Here is a 23,578-nt window from a genome sequence, read left to right as displayed (position 1 = left end):
CCAATAGCTTATGCATATGTTAGCTAACTCTTACATCTTAAATTAACTTTCTATTAAATTAAATTTCTATTAATTTGTGAATCACTACTAGGCTGTGACCTACCAGTAAGATTCTGGCTGGCAGCTGGTATCTTTTCCTTCTGCATGGTGTCTCTCTGACTCTGCCTTCTTTTCTCTTCAATCTCTGTTTGGAATTCCCACCTTGCTCTGTTCTTCACTGTCATAGTCCCAAGCAGCTTCTTTATTCATTAACCAATAAAAGCAACACATATACAGAAGGACCTCCAATACCAAGCCTTGATCTTATGGAAAACCATCAGAGGTTTCCTAGGAATATGTAGCACTGCTCTAAAGAAAAAATACCATGGACCCAATCCCCTGCCCGGGGCCTTGATGAAACACAGGTTTTACCACTTTCCTGGAGGCAGCCCTTTGCCCTAGCAGCTAAACCAAAGCTGGCAGTAGGACTGGTATCTCCATTGCACCTGGGGCACTGCTGCTCTGCTCATGTGGTTGCGACTTCTTCAGGGCTACTTCTTCCGAAGCAGCTGCTCTTTGATCTCCTTGGACGTCAGTTTAGACTTGAATTATTCTTATTTGGGATCGATCATTGGGATTGGAATTGTTTCTCCCAGTCCATACCAGCAGGAGGCGGAGACAAGGACAGAGCCTATCCTAGCAGGGCCTGAACTCCAGGATGCCTCTGTTCCAAGCTCTTCTTGTTGATCTCAGCTCTTCCTGGGTCTTCTTGTACTTAAACAAGAGAAAGATAATAGACAGGGGCCACGAGCTGCAAGGGGAAATGTTCATCAGACTCCCTTGAAGGACTCTGTGGCAAGAACCCAGCTTGGCTATGAAAGGGCAGAAACAGACTCAGATATAAAAACAGGGTAGGCATAGCCGTGCCCCAGATACTTGATTGACAGCTAGGCTATGCAGTCTTGCTGGCCACTGGTCCCCCATGTGAAGGGAGGTGACACATTTGGACAGAATTTCCGCGAGTCTGATCTGCTACCCCTGCTGTGATCCTGGAGGCTTATGTAGAATTGAAGTCAATTCAAGCTGTGACCCTAAGCGACTGTCTGAACCACGACCCTGCCCATGCCTGTTGTGTGGAGGAGAATCTGCCTGGCATGTTCGGCCATGGCAGTGCTGGGATTGCATCTCTCCCTTATGAACATGGGATCATCTTTCTAGATAGTTGTCATCATCACGCCAGCATCTCTGTGTCTGTCATGCTCTGCCTAGAGGGCTCTACTGTCATGGTTTCAGTACTTCCTTCCGGCAAGTGCAAGATGAAGTGCCTTGGATATAAATGTTCTCTGGATCCCTGTCCATTGAAGGCTGAGCCCTTGAGACAGCAGTGTTCAAAGGTGGAGCCTTGTAGTTAGTCCGTGGATGAACTCATCAGTTAATCCAGCAGCTGAGCGGACTGTTAGGATCTGGGCCCTAGCCAGTAGAGGCAGGTAACTAACAGATGGAAAGGTAGATCTCTCCCTGCCCCTTCTTCATCCTTTGCTTCCTGGCTTCTGCCACACGCACCAGCCACCATGGACATTTTGCCTCATTTCAGGCTCAAAGCAATGGAGTTGACCAGCTTTGGACTGAAACCATGAGCAAAAATAAGCATGGTCCATAGTTCTCCTCAAGCATTGCTATACAAGGCAAAGCTGACACACTGTACAGCAGCACATCCAATTTCCCAGAAAAACAAACAACATTTTCCAGAGGCAAATGATCTTAAATGGTCAAGGTGATGAACCGAGGCTTTTATATTCTAACTCTGTCTTCTCTTGCCTTCTGTGTATCCCGCCTTGAGTCTGGGCCTTTGGGTTGGCCTTCCCTTTCTGTGTGGTCTTTTACAGCCTTGTGTAGTCCAGGCTGACCTGGAGCTAGTGTAGCTGAGGAAGACCTTAAGCTCCCGATACTCCTACTTCTTACTCATGTCCTGGGATCCCAGGCAGGCACAGCACACCCTGCTTGGATTTTTTTCATTCATCCCTTGCTCCTTTTTGCCGTTTTGTTGCTGTCCTTGGTGGCATGTGTTGTTCTGATATGATCCAGTGTGTTGTTGCGGGGTGAGAATGAAGGATCTTGACTGTGGAAGAATGCTGATCTGATCCGGGGGGCAGTGAGTGGAAATGCCAGAAGGATGGACTGAGCTGGCAGTTCCAACATGCGCCGTTAGGTAGGACATCATGTTGGAACTGCTGGGCCTCTGGAAATGCTCTGATGTCAATCTCGCCAGTCATCTCCAAGACTTATCTTTCCATTCTCAACCACGATCTTGTCTTTCTTTGAAAGGGGGAAAAATCCTTTCTGGAACCGTCTTGAGGAAATTGTCTTATTTCCTTCTTGGCTGGTCGAGTTGGTGGCTAAGCTGTGGCTGTCCTCTTCGAGGGGGATGCTGGTGATTTAGCAATTTCAGGCTGAACAGCCTAACCCTGTTGGGATTATTGTTATTAATAAGTAATGTATGCAATGAGAAGCCGCACAATGAGTTCTTGTAATTCGAGATACTGCCCAGCATGCTATTCGGTATTCCTTATTTAAAGTCCCACTTAATTACTTTCTGATGCAGTATCATGGATTTTTTCAATAAAATAATACTTTTCCTTAATCAAAAAGGAGAATTACATAAGTGATTTTATTTCCCTCTTTGACATGCTTGCTGAGAAACAAGATTTATTTGGTATTTGAGAATAATAACCGTTGCCACTCAGGATCATAGCAGAGCACCTGTGCTTTCTCTCCGCCTCCCTCCACTCATGGGTCCACGTCTTAAACTGCCCAGATTATTGGAAGTCGTTCCTGGAAGCTGACTGTAAGTACAGCTTGACCCGGCCCCAGGGCAGCGAGTCCACAGGTGGCACTGAGTGAACGTTTGGAGCCCTGCTTCCCTCGGTCTGGCTGGAAGTTCTTGTATGTCATCTCAGAGTGAGCCACGGCTGTTTTGTAACGAGTCTTCTTCTGTCCCACCAGCCAGCTCCCAAATAATGACATGACACAGAGACTTCTTATTCATTATGCAAGCTTGGCCTATAGCTTAGACTGGTTCCTGACTGCTCTTATAACTTAAATTTACCCATTTGTATTAATCTACATCCTGTCACATGGCGTTACCTCTCTTCCATCTTGCAGCTCCTGTTTCCTCTCTGTGTCTCCTGGGAAATCCTTCACACCTAGATTCCTCCTCCTCTTCCTTTCTTTCCCCGAAATCCTTGCCTATACCCTCTGCCTAGTTGTTGGCCGTTCAGTGCCCTGTGGTTGTGTAAGGTGATGACCGTAGCCTCCATGGTGTACAAGTTGGAAGGGACCCCAATTACAAAAGGCAAATTAACAACAGAGAAAGAAGTAATTATGAACATGTATACTTCCTGTGTATGTGAGAGATGCCCATTCGGATGTGAGTGGGTTTCAGAGAAAACAACAGAGTCCCACTTAGGCCGCACATTTAGCAAAAGCCAGGAGACTTTCAGGAAAGTGACTTTAAGACTCTGGGCAAAGGCAAGCAATTACTGACAGGTGAAGTTGAGCCAGGAACACTTGTTCACGTGGATTCCTAAGGCGTCACCTTCAAAACAAGAAGGGTTCAAAGTGATCTTTGGCGGCTAACCTTTGATCTCCCTGGTACAGAGGGGCGTGTGTGTGTGTGTGTGTGTGTGTGTGTGTACACTATGTAAATCTATGTCTTCTAGGTGAGTGCATGAGGGCAGAGACCTCTCTGGCATCTGGTTCTTTGCATCTGCAGCTTCATTATCCTTCTGGTTTTGGGGTAACCTATCTTCATGCACCACATAGGTTCTGTTACCAACTCTATCTTACAAATGGGGAAACTGAGGCAGAGAGTGATTTGGCTTGTCTTAGATAACATAGCTGGTAAATGGTGAAGTCAAGGTTTGGATCTAGACTGTTATCTTTAAACACCACTACGTCACTAGTATGTCATGTTGGACAGTAGATGTATTGGATGTAGTGGACAGAAAAGTGAGATTTGGGATCATGGAGGCCGGATCCTGGTTGAGATCAGCATCAGTGGTCAGAGAGCTAAGGCAGAGCGCTCGTCTTCTGTGCCAGTCAGGATCGTGGCTAGAAGAACATCATCATCACACCAGTTAATTGCACAGAGAGTTTAAAGGAGGGCAGGAAAGACATGAATGTCAAGAGAGGACCTGGCAGTGACACAGAGAGGCAGATACAGGAAGCAGCCACCCTCAAATTTGAAGGAACAAAGGGAGAAAGTGTGGAAAGGGGACTTCATCAGGGGTACTACCATCCCTGGTTAAAAGAGAAGGGCCACTCAGAGCCTCCGACATTAGGGGCAGCTCTTCGCAGAGGCTGACATTGGGGCAAATAATGCAGTTTGTAGCTGGTGCTGGGGGTGAAGAGATGGAAAATGGGGAGCTGGGACTGAGTCCAGTGCCAAGGCAAGGAGCATTACAGGAGCTGTCAGAAGAGCCCAGCTCTTACCATGCAGTCTCTCATGCTGTCCCCCTATTGGCAGAAACCAATAGGGAGCCAGCTGTCAGAAGAGCCGTGGTTTGCAGAGTGGCAGATTTCTAGTGTGGCATCCACAAACAGAATAGAAGGGATGGCTCAGAGCTGAGAGTCAAGCGGGTGCCTCTTCCTGCTGCCGTTTCTTTGTTTGTGGAGTGGTGAGCTTTGGCAGATGGTGTGCAAGGGCTGGGTGCTCGGGCAGCTGTCACAAACACTGCCAACTCCGGCCACCCTTTCTCCTCCTCTCTATTATTTCGAGGAATAATAGTCTGTTCCCCACACTCGTTTGGTGCTGAGGATACCTGTGGGTGCATTGTGCTCATTATGGGCTTGAATTCTATGATGATCCAATTTTGATAACATACATGTCTCTGGGTATTCTGTGACCACAGATGATGCAGCCAGCCCTGCCTCAGGGACTATAAGGAAGCAACATATGATGAGGGACGGCCTGGCTACGAACCAGCTAACCTTTGTTTATAGGGAGATGAACCCAACAGGCAGAGAACAGTTGTATCCACGAGGAACTGTCTCAAATTGTTGAGGTCCAGATGGAGTTTTAGTTCGGGCAAGGAGGGGTGTTCACATCGCTGCAGAGGTCCCCAGTGAGTTGACCCGAAGACACAGCTTCTCCCTTGGGAGCAAGCCCAGGTACACCTTTACCTGTAGTGGATAAGGGAGCAGCAGAGATCTCTTACTAGCAAGATGCCTCTTGGTTCCTTATCCAAGCCTGGGCCAGAGTGACCTTGCAGAAATCACCTCAGAGATCTGTCATCCCCTCTCTGGCTGCTGCAACATTGTCCCCTGGCTTCAAAGAAGCCCCAGGGAGTCATTTAATGACACAGCACCGATCTTGAAATTCTACAGAGGAAGTTAAAGTGGCCCAGAGGAAATGGTACTATTGCTCCAGAGGCACCTGCCCACGTCATCCAGACGTGGGGATCTTAGATCAAACGGCTGAGGAAGATTCTGACGCTGGATCCCTTCAAGATTGTCACACTGTTGACCTCTCATGTCTGGTGAGAATACTGGTTTCTCTTGCCTGCAAGGGCCGGAGCCTTCAGGCGCTCTCCTCAGCCTAAATTGAAGAGTCTACAAATCTTATATGTACAGCTTCATGACTTTTTGTTTGTTTGTTTTTCATGACAGGGTTTCTCTGTGTAGCTCTGGCTGTCCTGAACCTAGCTCTTGTAGACCAGGCTGACTTTGAACTCCCCGAAATCCGCCTGCCTCTCGAGTGCTGGGATTAAAGGCGTGCATGATTTTTACAACTGCAGGACTGCAAGTTCTGTCCTAGTGTGGAAGACTTCATTCCCCCTCCTACGTTCTCTCTGTCTTCCCTTTCTGACTCTGGATTTTGTCTGATTTGAGCCTGATATAAATGGAATTTTAGAAAAAAAATACTTGAAGTTGGCTGAGAAGACAGTTCTTACATTTTAATATATGTTTTTAAGTTAGGAGGGAAATGATTCCATGCTCCTGCTGCACACAGCAGGAGAAGAATGTGCAGACTTGAAGCTCTTTGGATAGTTAGAGAAGGACACAGGAAAACTTACAGTTTTGCCTTTTGTTGCCAGTGACTTTATACCGATTATCCTTGACTTTAGGCCCTTCCTGGCTTATTCCAGTTTGTTAAACCCTTGATAGGCTCCGGCTTATAGTCCTGGTCACCCTCTCCAGAAAGTGGCACTGCTGTCCTTCACAGAGTCACAGGGCTGTAGTGCCGACCCTTGTGAGCCTGGAGTTAGGAGGAGTTTCCAAGTATAGGTGGCTGATCTCACGCGCCAGTCCCATGACATGAGAAACCAGAGGAAAGGGGGTGACAGGTCTTCTGGCTTCCCATCGTCGGACGACCTGAAGTCCTCACTAGAACATTCTTGTTACATCTTCACTGTGGCTCGTAACACCTTCTACTCTCTTGTATCCCATTCCTGTGGCTGTTGAGCAGAATCTTAAAATCTTCTCCATGTCTTCCTGGAGAGGTCATCCCTGTACCTTCTCGAACACATCCCATGATGGGAAGCTCTGCGAGATCAGTCGGCTACTCCTTTGGAGGGAAGCTCCAACTTTTTTGAAAAACTTTCTTCTTTTGCACCAAAACTTTTTTTTTCGATGTGTGTGTCAACTTGACACAAGTTAGAGTCATCAGAGGAAGGAGCTTTAGTTGAGCAAATGCCTCCATGAGATCCAGCTGTAGGGCATATTCTCAATTAGTGATCACTGGGAAGCCCCAGCCCATGGTGGCTAGTGCCATCCCTGGGCTGATGGTCCCGGGATCTATAAGAAAGCAGGCTGAGCAAGCCATGGGGAGAAAGCCAGTAAGAAACTCCCCTCCATGGCCTCTACATCAGCTTCTGGCTCCAGGATCCTGCCCTGTTTGAGCTCCTGTCCTGACTTCCTTCAGTGATGGACAGCCATGTAGAAATGTAAGCCAAACAAACAAACCCTTTCCTCCTCCCCTTGCCCTTTGGCCATGGTGTTTTGTCACAGCAATAGAAACCCTAACTAAGACAACAGGAAAATCATACGTGTATGTGTCTACTGAACGCCTCCTATCTACCTTCTACAGCAAGCCTCCATTGACTGGATCCTTCTTCCATGGGCTACCAAGAAAATGGTAGCAACTGACCCCTTGTCTCCAGGGTTACCGTCCAGGGCTTTCTCTTCATTTCTGGTATCCCTTGGAGACCTTTGCCTGCCTGTGATCTGTGAAGCTTTCTCGGGGATCTGATACATAACTGCTTATGGTTCTGTTATCTTAATAGATTGTAGCTCTAACCTTTTCCAGTGACTGTTCCTGTAGTATAGAGCAAGCTGGCCACACACATGCATTTTCAATTTGTTTCTATTAAAATTTTCTTAGCATTGAAGGTATTTGTGTTTTTAAATTGTGGCGACACTGTGTTGAGGTAATGTCTGGACCCACTTCTATCTTTGGAAAAATGGATTGAATGAGCAAGCAGTGGCTCCCCCAATAAGAACAGATCCTCTAGATGGACTGGTACGGGTGTGTGAAGGGACACGTTGAGGCCTCTAAGACCATCCTTACACCCAGAGTTTGCAAAGACTGGCCTGAGGAATATTGTCTGCCTGCCAATGTGGTACACACTCAGCCCCCACGGAATTCAGACCCCTGGTCTGGGTTCCTGTCTTTCTGGAGCATGTTTCTCTATGATCCATACTTGTTAGGTCGTCACATAGCACTTATGCAAAGAAGTGAGTGGAAGCCGAGAAGGCAAATGTATCATTTTAATTAGACCATGCCCCTTGGAAAAAGAAAGAAAAATTTGAATGATCTCTTGTGAAGACTCAAATTTCTATAAACTTGAATAAACATGACCCAGCCAATCACTCCTGTAATCTAATCTTATCTATCTATTTATCTATCTATCTATCTATCTATCTATCTATCTATCTATCTATCTATCTATTTGTAATATGTTAGCTTGTCTGCAATTATGAGACCCTTTCTGAGAAAAAAAAATGAAGTGATCAGCCATGATTTGTTTTGCTGTGAGTCACTATGATGTTTACCCAGAACTCAGAATTCAGTTTAAATCCTTGAATCCTTGACTCATCCAACGAGAAGAGCAGCTCCCAGCGATCATTGCTGCCAAATGCCCTTCCTGTCTCTCAGTAACCCTTCCTGTCCCAACATGGCAGGTGCTCACACACACACCCTCTGTGGAAACCACCTCATGCTAGATCTCTGTCGTGGGTTCCTTTTAACCTCGTCATCTCTTAAGCAAAGCTAAGCATAATTGCTTTGCAATTCGCCCCGTCCCCCGTGCAGTCCATTCCCTCTGTAACCCAGAAGAGAGGTGGGCACAACCTTAGGCTGGCAGGTTGGCATGAGCAGGGATGCTGGGCTATGTCATGGACCAGACATGGAGCAGAAATTGGATGCTAGCCTCCCATGGAAATGCAGGCTGCGCAACTTCATTATTTGTGTTGGCAACAGTAGGCATGCATTTCACTGTGCCGAGGCCCAATCATTTGCTGAATATTTATTTGTTCCAAAGATTATTTAGCTCTCCTCAGGAATCCAGGAGCTCCAGCCAGCTTTTCTTCTTTGGCACGGCTGCTCCATGGGAGACATGACTGACCCCTTCTCCCTTAACGACCAAGTTGGAGCTTCAGCAGTAAAGTGGCTAAGACCGCGGCAGAGCCAAGGCCAGGACTTGGACCTTCTAGATCTTGCAGATTCAGGGGGCATTTCATTACCAGAGAAACTTCTTTCCTAAGATGTAGATCGTTAGGTTTCCAAATTAGAAATCCAGGTCCACATCCTCGTGGTGGCAATCGGGGGGTCAAGGTCCAGCATTAGCCTCACTGATGCTGACTGCTTCTCACTAGGGGCAGGAAGCGGTGCAGTGTAACTCACCATGAAGAATATCATGTGCTTGTATTCATATCAAAAATGATACCACATGAGCCACACATAGTGCCAAATACCTGTAACCCCAGCACATGGAGGTAGAAGCAGGGAAATCAGGGGTTCTAGAACAGTCTGGGCTACATAGAAAGCTCAAAGCCAATCTAGGGGCACAGATGACCCTGTCTCAGAAAAACAAAATTATACAAAAACCCATTACATAGACATTAAAATAACCCTAAGGAAGAATAAAAAGCATACCAATAAAAAACAGCCAAGCTATTTTTCAACTTTCCTTACCATCTTTGGGAGATTCCATATATATATATGTAGGTCTCATAGAATAATTATTTAATCTTATTTCTGGTTCTTTTGAGCCGAGAAGTCTCCTTGCTGCTTGACTTGCCAGGGGACAGCATCCTTGGAAACAGTTACAGAAGAAAAGCCGTTCTTCCTTTTGTCCAGCGTCTGTTGCCACCAGGCCCTGCGCTTGGCACTGTTCAGACTTCCTCCCAGCTGTCAGCCAGCTTTGCCACCTCCATTTCCCAGATGAGAAGACTGAGGTTTGGGAAGGCTACGGAGCTCTACCAAATTATAAAGCCAGCATTTCCAAGCTGGTTCCTGGCTGCTGGGGTGAGATCGATGATCTACAGTGAGATAAATGCCATTATATCAGACGACACTGTCCCCCAAAGACATACGTTTTTCAAGAACAGAGCCCTGGGAGGATTGAACACATGGATAGAGTTATTAATTAGAGAACAGTTAGGTGCATAGCAAGCCAGCCCTTCGGGAGCAACCAAGACTTTGGGTAAGGTTTGTCAATCTGAGAGCTGCTGGGGTTAGGAAAGGGGTGTGTTCACTGTTGCTATGACAATCAGCACTGTCTTAGCGTTTCTGTTGCTGTGAAGAGACACCATGACCATGGCAACTCTTAGAAGGGAAAACATTTATCTGGGGCTATACCAAAGACCAGGCCTTCAAATCTCTGAGCCTATGTGGGCCTTTCTTATTTAAACCACCACACTGACCAAAACCAACTTGGGGAGGAAAGGATTTATTTGACTTACAAGTGACAGTCCATGGTTGAGGGAAACCAAGACAGGAACCTGGAGGCAAGAACTGACCCCGAGATCATGCAGGAACGCTGCTGACTGGCTTGCTTTACTCTGGCTTATCAGCCAGCTTTCTTACACAACCCAAGATCACCTGCCCAGCGGTGGCACCGCCCTGACAGTGGGTTGGGCCTTCCTATATTAACTAGCAATTTCCACAGTGCTTCACAGATGTGCCGCAGTGCAATCTGATGGAGAAAATACCTTAGTTGAGGGTCCCCCTTCCCAAGCGACTCTGGCATGGGTTGTGGTGAAATAAAAGCTAACCAGGATAGGTGTTTACTGCATTTATTTTTGTCAGGGCTGGGGGAAGTTCCCAGAAGACTCAGGTTCAGGTGGGGGTTATAATTTAGAGCCTGAACATGTGCCAACCAGGGCTCAGGGTTTGAAGTGTAAGGGGCTACACAATCTTACACTCTGTTCACTAGTACAAAACTTTCTACAAACTAAGACTCCTCCCAACCGGGCTTGTCCCTAGATGTCCTTATCCCCATCTTTACTCAGGTCAGCTTCTCTCCACACGCTGTCCTGTTCCTGACATTTAAACCTGAACTACCAATGTCTCCACCCTGGGTACCTTAATGGCCTCGTGACTGCTCTCTGTGTTTACCCTTGCTTCCTCCAGGACATTTCTTCCAGAGATTATTCAGAGGGGGTTTGTAAACCCACAGGTCAGATTGCTCTTTCACTTGGACCAGTTCATGGCTTCCTAGGGTGCCTGGGGATGAGCTGGGATTTCTTCCGGTGACACACTGTCTGTGTGTGCTTCAGCTGCCGAGTGCTGGCTTCATCTCCACAAGTTTATAACCTGAATATTCCAAATGCTGTCCTGCCTTAGGGCTTTTGATCTTACTGTTTCCCTTAGCTTTCTTTCCCTCCGGCGAATGGTGGTTTACTCTTACATCTCAGGTTTTAGTCAAGTTGTATCTTCTCAAGGAAGCCTAAAATAATCCCTTGACCAAGAGAAGGTAACGCTTAGCCTGCCCCGTCTGTTACCTCCAACCCCTAGTGCCTCCTGTCTTATCTCTAGTAACTTAGCACTGACTGCGTTCGTGTTAGCGTGTAAGTTCCACCAACGCAAAGACCTATTTTTGCTGACTTACCGCCCTGGCACTCAATGATAAGGGCCGCTTTTTGTCATTATTCTGAAATGCTGGAGACAGGAGGTTGATGAGAACAAGCGGCACGACACACAGGCCCTGGTGTCGCCACCTGCCAACATCACCCCGTGCTGCCCAGTGCACAGCTGCATGTAATTGGCATCTGGTGAATGCATGGATACCCGCGCACAGGCTTTGGGGGCTGCCTGCCTGTCTAAATGGAAGCTCAGTACAAAAGCACCTGTCAAATTAAGACTTCCTAGAGATTTATACAGCAAATTATACCTTGCCAATAGTTTAAGGTTCTAGGAGAGCATACTATTTAAAGGAACACCTGAGAAAGTTGGAGAGCCCACAATGTTGACACTAGGCTTCTCATTTGATAGAGCAGGCTCCGTGGTCACAGATTTTTTTTTTTTTTTTAATTTTGCAGTACAGCTTGTACTGGAGGATCCTGTTTTTTTTTTTTTTTTTTTTTTAAGCCTATTGTTATATTTGTAGAAAATGTTGGAAGGATTTTAAGATTATTCTCTTTTTTAAAATATTTTTTATTAAGTTTTTGTGGTGTATGGGAGGGGGCAGAAGAGGATACCAGGTATCTTTCTCTATCGCTGACCTCGTCCTTCATTTAAGACGCTGTCTTGTCCTGAACCAGAAGCATGCTGTGTCAGTGACGCTGGCCAGCCATTGAACTCTCAGGATCCATCTCTCTTCCCCCTCATGCTTCACCCCCAGTCCTGGGGTTACAAGCATGCATAGCTGTGTCCAGCTTTCTCCATGGGTACTGGGGATTCAAACTCAAGTTCTCACGCTTGTCCCGCAAGTGTTCCTGCCCACTGAAAACCATCTTCTAAGCCATCTTCCCAGTCTTGCTTCACTTTTCTTATTTTATTACCTGAAAACTTACCTAGTCTTCTTACTTAATTTCTGAAAAAAATGTTTTAGTTTTTTTTTTTTAAAAAATGTGTTTATGGGTGTTTTGTTTACATGCATGTTTGTGTACCTTGTGCATGCCTCATGCTTTCAGAGAGCAGAAGAGTGTGTTGGGTCCCCTGGAACTGGAGTAATAGCCATATTTGGTGCTAGGAATTGAACCCATGTTCTCTGGAAGAGCAGCTAGTGCTCTTAGCCACTAAGTCCCTCTTTTCTCTCCAGCTCCTTTTCTGAAATTTTAATGATAAATTTGCAAACTCAAAAAAGCAACCCTTGGGGTAGGGAAGGTAGATGCTCAGGGAAGTTATTAAAGTGCCAGCTCTGCTCGTGTGGAAACCTGAATTCAGATCCCAGCACCCACATAAAAGCCAGCTGTAAGGGTAGGTTGGAAACCTGGAGCTCACTTGCCAGTGGCCAGCCCAGTTGGTGAGGTCTGGCTTCTCAAAGAATAATACAGGGTCTCAAAATATATGATATCCATAGGTGTGTGCAAATGTACATGCACCTGCACATACGTGCATATAATCACACAGGTGTGTACATACACTACACACACACAACAACAACAACAACAATTATGATAGCTCTTTTTACAAAAACAATACTAAGTGCAGATGCTTTCATGGCGCTAAGACATCATATCTGTCTTGTGTCTGAGTCCAAATGCGTGTGCCCTGGCTGCTGACTTGGACAGATAAGCCAGAGTTAGAACCTTGGTTCATACTTTTGGGACTGAGCTTATCCGGGCGTGCAGGTACCCTCGCTGGAGGGCCTTGCCAGCTCTGCCACCTGGGAGCCATGGCTGCCTCAGGTTTTCAGAGACCTCGTGTTCAGAAAAGGACACTTGACAGTTGCCAACGGGATACTCAAGGGGTGCCCAGTCAGCTGTTAGCTTTGTCAATGCCCAGAGCCTCTCTCAGCATGGGGCACTGAATTTCATGCTAATTCACTCTCTTGGGTGCCCCCAAGATGGAAAACACATGGAGATGAACTCATACCTTGGCTGAAGTGTATTTGCCCCAGCAGGCCAACATGAAGCAACTCCAGCGTTACCAGTGTGGAGAGACTGGGACAGTGGTGCTGCAGGTGGGTGGGTGGGGGATTCAGTTCTGTGTTTCCCTGAGCCAATCGGCACAGGCCACTGTTGGTGCTGGAGAGGAGGCAAGTCACAAGGAACTGAGTCTGTCAGAGAAAATGCCACCTCAGGGGAAGCTGACCTCCTTAACCACCAGAGATCGAGTTCAGTGACTGGAATCCTGCGGTGTTAAGGGTCAGCAAGTGCTGTGGTGAGCCTGGCCCCTTGCTCTCTTTTCCTCTAGGTCCATTCCGTCCTTCTCCCACCCTGGCCCTCAGCGTTGTTCTTCCAGAGCTGCTTCCTAGCCTCCTTGAAGACACAGTAGTCAAGATGGAGCATGTCCTTAAAACGTAGGAAAGGCAGGGCATGGAGCACAGCAGAGGCAGGGAGCAGATTCACAACCTGCCCTTCACTGAACTTCCAGTCCCATTCAAGTCAGGGATGCTCTTGGGAGTGCAGCCAACTATGAGGCAGAAGTGTGGGTTGTTGGGATGCTCCCAGGCCTCTGGAAGGAGAGCTCCCAAGTGAGGAGCTGCCAGCTTGGACTTTGTTAGTTCCTGGTGTGTTAGTCAGTGTTCTTTAGGGAAACAGACGTGTATGTGTGTGCGCGCGCGCGTGCACATACATATGATGAAATTTGTTGTAAGAATTCAGCTTACATGATTATGATGGCTGCTGTGTCTAAAACCTGCACTAAGCCAAAAACTAGAGATGCCGGAAGAGCTGATACTGCAGTTGAAGTCTGATGGTGTTTAGCAGAAATCACTCCTGGTTAGCGGAAGTCATTCCTTGCTTCAGCCTAGGTCTTTCAGAGGATTAGGTGAGGCCTATCCACATTATGGACTGCGGAAAGTAATCTGTTTTACTTTTAACCCACTAATTTTCTTGTAAATATTCAAAAACACCCTCACAGAAATAGCCAGAATAACCAAACTAATTGACACATAAAATTGTTTCTATACTGCATAAAACCACTGAAAGCTATGGACCAAATGGTTAGAGAAAGCGTTGTGGGTGGAGTTTTCTTGTGCCAGCAGCAGCTTCCAAATAACCACCCAGAAACATAATATGAACTGTAAATGCTTGGCCAATAGCTCAGACTTATTACTAGCTAACTCTTACATTTAAATTAAGCCGTATTTCTTATCTACACGCTGCCATGTGACTTGGTACCTTTTCCCAGTACAGCAAGCTCATCTTGCTTCTGCTCAAGACTCATCTGACTCCGCCCTTCTTTCTCCCAGCATTCTTAATTTGGCTCTCTCATCTAACCTTATCCTGTTCATCTATTGGCCAATCAGCGTCTTTTTTAAAATTAATTAATTAATTATGTATGTATACAGTGTTCTGCCTGCCTGTATGCCTGCAGGCCCAAAAGAGGGCACCAGATCTCATTATAGATGGTTGTGTGAGTCACCACGTGGATACTAGGAATTGAACTCAGGCTCTCTTGAAAAGCAGCCAGTGCCCTTAACCTCTGAGCCATCGCTCCGGCCTCAGCTTCTTTATTAAACCAATCAGAGACATATTCACATAGTGTAAATGAATATTCCACATTTTCCACAAAGCTTCTTTTGTTCAAGAAGAGAGGTGGACTGCATGGATGGAGTGGACTTCCGGGCCTTTGTGTCTTTGTAAGATGGAGTGGGGAGTGTCATCAAGACTGTAGGAGCCCACTTTTCCCTCTTCGTGCGCCTCCCCCTCCCTTTTCTCCATTCCATCTTTAAGCTTCTGCCTTGGGAAGTGCAAACTGGGCCAGGTGCTGCTGATACAACAGCTTTCTCTTTAAGTCTTCAGAATAAACCACCGCCTCCCTTGTGCCTCCAGATCCCCACGTGTTTCTGAAGGACTGGACCCCTGGGCTCTTCCCTAACACCACACAGGGCATTAGTCAAGTAGGTGTAAATTACCAGGAGCCTGCTCCACAGGGAAACCAGCCTCCTGACTACCCTCGGGCTCCCATCAATCTACAAGACAAATGGCTGCTTTCATTTGACTTGTAACTAAAGGAGGGAGTTACTCTTGCAGCTCTTGGTTCTCTCTCTCCTTCCAGCCCCTCCACCTGGCCTCTATTCCAGCTCCTGCTGTTTCCTCAGCTGGATTCTGTTGAAACCTCTTTCTGAAGGCGGGGCTAAAAAGAAGCTGAAAAACATGGTCCAAGGACGGTCCAGTGACCAGCAGTTGCCTCTTGAGCCCACAGACATTCCCCTATTGCTCACCAACAATTTCAGAGTTGACCTGGGCTTGAAGATAGATCTCAGCCATCTCCCTCACTTCCTGCCAACACCCAGCCTCGAGACCCTTCTCGTTTGAAAGCAGAGTCCAACAGTGTTATCTCCAAACCAAGTGACCTGGTTGTAATTGTCCTGCCTGTGATCAACCTTTACAGTATTTAGGACTCTACAGTGTTCAGTACTCAGCAATGTGCCCCGCAATGATCTGTCACCATCCCGTGACAGGTGGGTAGAAAGAGGCCTGGGACTCAGTATTCATTCTTAATCAGCACCAGAACTTGAAGCAGATCCCATGCATGGGATATCTGTGCGGGAAATGACACAATTGCAGGATCTCACACGGTCTTCTCTTCGAATGGTATTTACAGGTCACAGTGGAGATCCAGCCCTATAGGGTCCTTTCCTAATTTATACAGGCTGGATGGGAGAAAGTTTATGGAGTGGATAAGTCTGCCAACCATAGCCTTTTCCTTGACACACTGAGTCTGACCTGAGCTCACAGGCCCGGAGAGTATGGGTGTTGATGTTAGACTAGAAGGAATTGGGGACCTTGTCTTAAAGCAGAGGGAGCAAAGGGAGCCAGCTCCCCTCCCCATCTGCTCCCCTTGGTGACTTCTGATGTACTCTCTGGCGTAAGATTCCCAAACACTGGGGGCTAGGGCAGAAGGAGGCTTAGTTTTCATGGTTACTTTTTCCCATGCCCAGTTGCAGCTAGCTCAGCTAATTGGCCAAAGAGGGAAAGAAAAAAAATAGTGCAAATCTGCAAATTAATAAAACAGCCTTCAAGCGATCACCAAAATATGTAGGAATCATGAAGTAATTAGAAGCGTGAGGATTTCTGTCATGCTCCCTGCTTCCAGGCTCAGCTCAGCATCTGATCGCTTTAGGAGGCCAAGGGCTGGCAGGCCGTGGGGAGTGGAAATTCTTTCCATTGCGTTTTGATCTCACCTCCCTGGGAGCCTGGGTTCTCTTGACATCTTTTCAGGGTCCTGGCAGTTCCCAAAGGACCAGCTAAACTCAAACAGGCCCAGACCATCTGTAGCCTTGGGAGTCTGCACAGCATATTGTCCTATAGTCTTGGTGTAAGGCTGTAAGATTTCAGAAGTGCTTTGGGGACCCATAATCATACTGAATCTTTTTTTTTCCTAAAGCAATCTCATTTTACCTACCAATGCCAATTCCCTGTCCTCCCCCACCTTCTCCTCCCCATCCACTCCTCAGAGAGGGTGAGACCTTCCATGGAGAATCAACAAAGTCTGTCACATCACTTGAGACAGGATTGAGGCTCCCCCATATCTAGACTGAGCAAGGTAGCCCTCCATGGGGAATGGGCTCCAAAGAGCCAGTTCATGCACTAGGGATAAGTACTGGTCCCACTGCTAGTGGTCCCACAAACTGCTCAAGCCATGCAACTGTCACCAACATTCAGAGGGCCTAGCTCTGTCTTATGCAGGTTCCCCAGCTGTCAGTCCAGAGTCAGTGAGCTTCCACTTGCTCGGGTCAGCTGTCTCTATGGGTTTCCCCATCACGGTCTGGGCCCCTTTGCTCATAAACTCGAGGAATTCGACCCGGTGCCTTAGCTGTGAATTTCTACATCTGCTTCTGGTCTTACAAAATCTTACTCTCAGCAGATATTTTTTTTGAAAAATGTTTGTCTGAGAAAGAAACTGAGGCTCAGAGAACAGGAGGATATAACCCAGCTCCAGGTTGTGGTAAGAAACAGCAGCTGGGCTGGAACCAACCTGCCAACCCCTCCCCCCTTGCCCTGCCCCTTCCGGTGGCCTTTGCTGTATCTCTCTCAACAGCACTAGACATTTTCATATCCCAGTTTTCCTGACTAACTGCCAATTTCAGATCTGTTTGGCCATGATGTCAAGCTCAGATAAGTAGTTCAAACACAATGTTTGTTTAATAAATTGAGGCTCTGGCACCTGGAGTTATTCGTTGATTTATATTTTCCATCTCATTTTCTATCCAGATTGATCTGGGGAGCAGAAATGTGGGAAACAGCCTAGAAAGGGATTTCAAGAGACTTAAGCCTTATCATATACCTGGAGGGGGGGTGGGTAGGGATACTGTGAGCTTAGAGTTTCATTGTTTGGGCTTTCTCAAGGGTAAGTGCTCAAGTTCACGGATACACTAGAGGGCTTTGCTTAGAACTGAAATGCAGCATACCAAGGGCTGGAGATTCAAAGAACAGAACCCGGAGAGAATCAGGTAACGAGCTTGACGTGTGTGGCTAATTCCCAGCCCGCAGCAGAAAGCTCCTGGGAGGATGGAGTTTACACAGTTTGCAGCCAGACTGAGCAAACAAGAGCGTGATTAAGTTACACGCCTTGGCTGGCTCCGTCACCAGAATAGAAACGTACATGTCCATTTAGGATGGAAAGTTTTCAACAAAGTAGTTGCTACTTCTTCCACGGACTTGTCCCCGGTCCTCAAGTCCAGCCAACGCCAAAGCAACCCATGGTAGAGGTAGACTGGGGGATCAGAGGCACTCAGTGCCTGTTTACCACAGTACAATTGCTCAGGAATCAGTGGGAATTTCAGGACAGCGATAAGAGTGTATCACATGATGTGTGGTCCTGAGTTTGTGTGTACAGGGGTGAGAGGGCATGGGTGATGACCTCTGCAGCTGGCCCAGATTGGAAGCTGGGGGAGCAGCAGAGTAGGATTTGAGGGCCGAGTGGCCCAGACTGATCCACATGCTGCCCAGCTGGATGCTGGAAGGCAGAGACTTTTAACTCATTTTTGCAGGGATGCTGTGTTACAGGGAGATCTGGAGTTTCCTCCGGTCCTTACTCCTGCATTGTCTTGATTCTTGTGCTCCCTAAAGAGGAGAATTCATATGGGAGACAGGGGTAGAGTAACTAGCCAGTAGTTTAATTCGAGCAAGCAAGAAAGCAAGGGCATGCTTTTTAGTAAAAGATCAGGCTGGGCTAAGCAACAATGGCGCTGGCTCACGTTTCTCTTCTGTTCCCCCCTCTTCTGTGTCTCCTTCATCTTGGGCATGTTGTGGAATATTAGTTGAAGATATGCTCCATTTGTTTAGGCTGTGGAACATTGGTTTAATGATGCAAAGATGTGTCGCATTCTTTCATGTTCTATTTGTTTAACTCTGTGAAGCTGTGTTACTTTGCCTGTCTAAAACACCTGGTTGGTCTAATAAAGAGCTGACAGCCAATAGCAAGGCAGGAGAAAGGATAGGTGGGGCTGGCAGGCAAAGAGAATAAATAGGAGAAATCTGGGAAGAAAGGATTGAGGAGCGAGAAAAAGGAGAGAGCAGATACCAGGGACCAGCAACCCAGCTACACAGCAAGCCGTGGACTAAGAAGTAAAGAAAGATACATGGACTAGAGAAAAATAAAAGCCCAGAGGCAAAAGGTAAGTGGGGTAATTTAAGAAAAAACTGGTTAGAAACAAGCCAAGCTAAGGCTGGGCATTCATAAGAAAGAATAAGCCTCTGTGATTATGTGGGAGCTAGGTGGTGGGCCCCAAAAGAACAAAGAGTAAAAAAACAAAAACCAACTACCTGGGCATTTCCAGGAAAGGAGAGTTGCTTTGTTGCTTTTCTCAGAAGCCCGTTTTTCCCAGAATGCAGTCTGCTAAGTAGGTGTGTAAGGTATAAGGACATTTATAGGGGTTTAGGTACCTCTAAAGTTGAAAAGTTCACTAGGGGACAAGATGGCAGTGTTCTGTGGATGCTCCTTTGGCTGGCCCATCACCAGACAGCACGGCCGTCTTCATGTCTTATTTCAGGGGTCCCAGACTGGTCTGTCTCTAATGATTGCCCCCACCTAGTGTTCTGTCTTGTCTTGAGGGGCCTATTGACCACTCCTTCCTAGACCTAACCACCTACCTGAGAAGTTGGATACACAGAATCTGTTCCAGAGCGGTTAGAACTGAGGCACCAGCAGCCAGCCTCAAGTCAGGCTCGAGAGTTCCGCCTCCCGCATCTGTTTCTTACCCACAGACCGCTGTATAACGATCACACCCTCCTCCACTGTTGGACACATTAGGCCTGTGGGTGTCAGGGGCAGGCCACCAGATTACCAAGGGTGAACCGTTCAGACGTCTCTGGTTTGGTGGAAGATGGAGTCAGGCGAGCCCACCCCTTAGGGCCTTCAGCCTACCTTGATCCTAGATTGCTCTGTTTTGGGAGGATAGGGGCAGTGAAGCTGTTTCTCTTTTTGTCTAGACCAACCTTTCCCTAGTCATCCTGGGGATTCAGGGGCAGCAGAATGTGGGCGAGACCTCGAGCTTCCCTGCCCACAGCTGCTCTAGTTGTTCCTTTCATCAGGTACCATTACACAGAGCCACCTGAGGAGTCCATTACACAGAGCCACCTGCTTCTGGCTCCTCTGTGGGCTCTACCTTGGTTTTTCCCATCTGTCCGTCTTCCCTGGCTTTGTAGCCTCCGTGCGATTCTACTGCCTCTCCCTTTATCCCTTCTGGACCAAGATGTGCAGAGGCTGCAGAATCCCCAGCTCCACGCCTGCCACTTTCCTTCCCTGCTGAGTTTGACTTGTGTCCCCAGAGCAGCACGCCCCGCCCAGCCTGTCCACAGTTACTTATGGGTAGATCCAGAACGGTGAGTACAATGCTGGCCTAACATGCGCGTAGCTCAACCGAACACAGACAAGCGACACTCTCCCTTGCTTCTTTGACTCTTCCTCAGACCAAGTGTCTTGGTGATTCATTTAATGCTACATTTAGGGGCTATTTTTTATTTTTACAGTCAGAAACAGCCCTTAAACATAGTGCTGAAGCGCTGTCTACTGTTGCTGAATGCAGGAAGGTGGCCATGGGCCTCGCCGGGAATTATGTGAGGTCAATACTGTCAGGTTCAAAGGCAACTCCGGTTCCCCAAACGCAAAAGGCAGCCCATACATGTATCCAGAAATGAGCTCATGCTGGACTATTGGACTTCTGAGGTAAAAGCCAGTGTTCCTTGGGAACTTATAAGACCAGTTTCCATCTACTGAAAAGAGTCATTTCCCTTAACCTCTGGCAGGAGGAACAAACGCTGTGGCTGCAGATCAAAGTCCATGCTGGCCTCCAGGCTTCCCCAGGATCACAAGTACCTAATATACATCTCAATCTCTACCATAACCTTCTGGCTTCTCAGCTCCCCAGACTTCCCTCCTCCCAGGTACCCATTAGGTCTCTCTTAAGAGCAAGGTTTTCCTCTCTGCTCCAGTTACCCATTCTCACTATTTCTCTGCTTTATTTCTCTGTTCTGTATCTCTTACTATCTCAATATCACCACTATTCTCTCCCACTCTGATTTCCTGGCCCTGGCCATGTCTAGCCTGCTAGCCATGTTCAATTTAGTTCTTTCTCTCTCTGCTCTGGAATCTTCCAGATGCCTCTGGCTCTTCTCTCATATCTACAATAAAAACCTTAACCATATCATGGAGCGGTCATATTGGCAGTTTCTTTACTGTACCTCCCTGGCCTACACACGCCTTCGACCACACAATATTGAACCATCAGTGTTAATGAGAAACAGTGCGGTGCATTCAGAAAAAGGAGACTTACCAAAGTGGTCTCGGGCTTTGGTGTTAGTGTGAGCAAGCAGCGTGTCTCCTGTACCAGCAGTGGGTGAGCGTTCCCTAATTCATTGCTCACTGTGACTTTATAGAACACAACTGCCACAGCTAACAAGGATCAGCTATATAAATGATTTAAAAACAATGAAGCCGAGTTTCTATCGGAGTGCCGCACACATTCAAACCTGTCTGGTGTCCCAGGCTTCCTACAAGAATAGGTCTCTGGGCTTCCTCTGTGATACTGTCTTGTGTCAGTGTTTGCATGTTTTATTTGCTACATACACACCCGGACTCTGTCTTCTGACACCCCTTGAATTATTACTTTCTAAATCTCAAGCTGGGCCACAAGCCCTATTAAAGCAGAGAGCTGTTGACTTACAGCGTCCTTCCCAGGGAGAGGAATGAGGAAGACACACAGAGCCCAAGTGTGGAGAAAGTGTTTAAATCAAATGTGCTTGCTGATGGAGTCCTAGCCCAGGAAGTCGAATACCACAGAGCTCTTATCAGCAAGAAGAGCTTTGTGTGTGCCCGCGTGCATGTGTGTGTATGTGTGTGTTAGATAGTATATGCATCCGAGGAAGCTTTTCATGCTACTAAGGGGGAGAGAGCCAGATTCCAGCTGTCCTGCAGCAGAGCCCAGCCTGTGTGCTTTCCAGTCACTTCACATGCATGGCTCAAGCGCTTCTAGAGAGGCTCAGCACCCACGGACTGGACATTCCTGGGCGGAAGTGGGCTGTGTAGGATATCTGTGGGGGACGGACGCTTGCGCTTCTTTCTCTTCAGTTGGAAGACACCAACATGCTTCTTGCTGTTGTTGCTTAATTTCCAAGTTATTAGATTCAGAACTTTTTCTGGTTGTTAATAATCTGCATTCTATGGTGCGATTAAGATGTCATCTTTGCCTGTTAAGACATGTTTCCCAATCTTTTCCCTTGGGTCATTTCTGGAACTCTTCTGCCTTTAGGACTTCCTCAACCTTTCCCCTCTTTCGTTTCTAACCTATTCTGTCCCTCACTTTAATCATCCATTAAGGACAGACTTTGAGTCTAGTTTGGTGATTGTCTATGGACCACAGTGCCTCGTACAATTTCTAGTGTTTCACTAGTCCAGTGGTTATTATTACTATGGTGATGACCTTGGTTATCTGTTGGTTGGATGGAGTAATTTAATGAAAGTCCTAGCAGAGGTACAGATCTACATCTGGGTCCCTGAGTAAAGAAGCCCCGGGGGTGTCCATGTCACCCTGTGCTCCCAAATATACTCCAATGAGGAAAGAGTTTGGTTTATGATTCGAAAGAGGACAGAAGGAAACAACCCCTTCTAGAATCTGGAGTTTCCTTAGAGGTTTGGAGGAAACCCTTTCCCTGGGAATCTTTAGTGGGGGAAAATGCTAGTGATCTGTCGTGACCTGCTGTTCAGTAACAGTGGCTTTCTGAGAATGGACACTTATCCCTCCCCAGGCATCCCGGCCTTAGCTGTAATAGCCTCATCTTTGAACTGTCCCGCAGAAGGGTCGGATGAGGTCCTGTGTCCTGCTTCAGGAAACATAGATCTCATAGCAGGGGTTGACTCGGTGTTGCTGATATCTAGAACATTCTCTGAGGGCTGGCTTCGTGTCAGGTTCCTTCTGCTCAGTAGCTCCCCAGCCCAAGCCCTTGGACAGGCAGCTGCCTTTTAGCCTCACTGCCGTGCCTTGGTTTCATAGCCCAGGCACCTGCGGTAGCTGCGCACTGGGGGTAAAATGAAGTTCTCGAAATCTATAAACCCTGTCTGATCCTCATCTATGGCCTCCTCAGAAAGATTAAGGTCAGGGCTGTGGGGACTGGGTCTTCTCTCTGATCACTGTGGGGAAATGTGAATCAAGAATTTTGTTTCAGACAGACAATTCAGTCGGCTAAGATATAAAGAAAACAGTCAGCCGCATCTAGGGACCCACTGTTGGCTTGTTTATAGGTGGGTGGGGCATTAGGAAGAATCTGAGGGGGCGGGGCCGGCCGGAATCAAGGTAATAGGATTGGGTGGAGGATGAGGTTCGGTGTTCATTTTTTCCAGGTCATTGCTGTTCTTAGATGTGCCTTCTTCTGTGTTTTAGATACTGTTTCTCTCTTTCTAATTATGTTGATGAATGCCAGCACCGTACTGTCAGCCTGAGGCAGAGATCAGAGTGTGTGGAACAGTGCTTGGCTCTGTTCCCGAGGAGGGTGGGGTGCTAACACCTGGCACAGGGTGCGGAGCCGTTGCCTGGGGCCTGTGTTGTTTTCTGCTGTGTTCTGTTTGGCTTCTGCTCTTGAGGAAAACTGAGAGATGTGTGCTCTCAGACTGGGTCAAGGACAGGTGAGGTCCGTTCTAGGAGCCAGAAACCTGACTTTGTCCCTTGTGGTGACTTGGACAAGGTAACTGGACATGGCAGGTGGTTGGACAGACAGGGGTAGGCTTAGATTTCTTTGAAATTCCTCAGCCATTTATGTCATGTCTTGATGAATGTCATGGGTCTCACCCGGCCTTCATTTGATTAATACCTCTTCTTGGGGTATTAATTCTTCTAGAAGAGGGGTTACCAGATGCAGAAGAGTAATTTCTATGTGTCTGGAAGGAATTCTCTGAGTGAGCCAGGCTCCACTCATAATTAGCGAGCCAGGGAACACTCAGGGACCAGGAATTTCTAGGGATGAAGATATATTGGTTTAATATCCAAAT

The 23,578-nt window shown here is 47.2% G+C and overlaps 1 protein-coding gene and 1 long non-coding RNA gene across 6 annotated transcripts in view; one reads left to right on the top strand and one right to left on the bottom strand.

Annotated features, from left to right (window-relative positions):
- Mapk4 (mitogen-activated protein kinase 4) overlaps positions 1 to 23,578 on the top strand; it is a 125,659-nt gene that overhangs the window by 36,290 nt on the left and 65,791 nt on the right. The window lies entirely within an intron of this gene.
- Positions 730 to 10,041, bottom strand: LOC119815746. 2 transcript variants are annotated; one of them, XR_005285567.1, is made up of 3 exons: positions 9,943 to 10,041; positions 9,173 to 9,519; positions 730 to 2,444 (listed from the first exon to the last, which is right to left on the bottom strand). It is a non-coding gene; the product is annotated as an uncharacterized LOC119815746 (long non-coding RNA). The 2 variants fall into 2 exon arrangements; XR_005285566.1 differs by having other exon boundaries at positions 9,173 to 9,592; positions 9,943 to 10,037.

The sequence above is a fragment of the Arvicola amphibius genome, chromosome 5, assembly GCF_903992535.2.
Source record: "Arvicola amphibius chromosome 5, mArvAmp1.2, whole genome shotgun sequence".
Classification (NCBI taxonomy): Eukaryota; Metazoa; Chordata; class Mammalia; order Rodentia; family Cricetidae; genus Arvicola; species Arvicola amphibius.
Note: the sequence above shows the minus strand (reverse complement) of the source record. Positions and strands in the feature narration are given on the sequence as shown.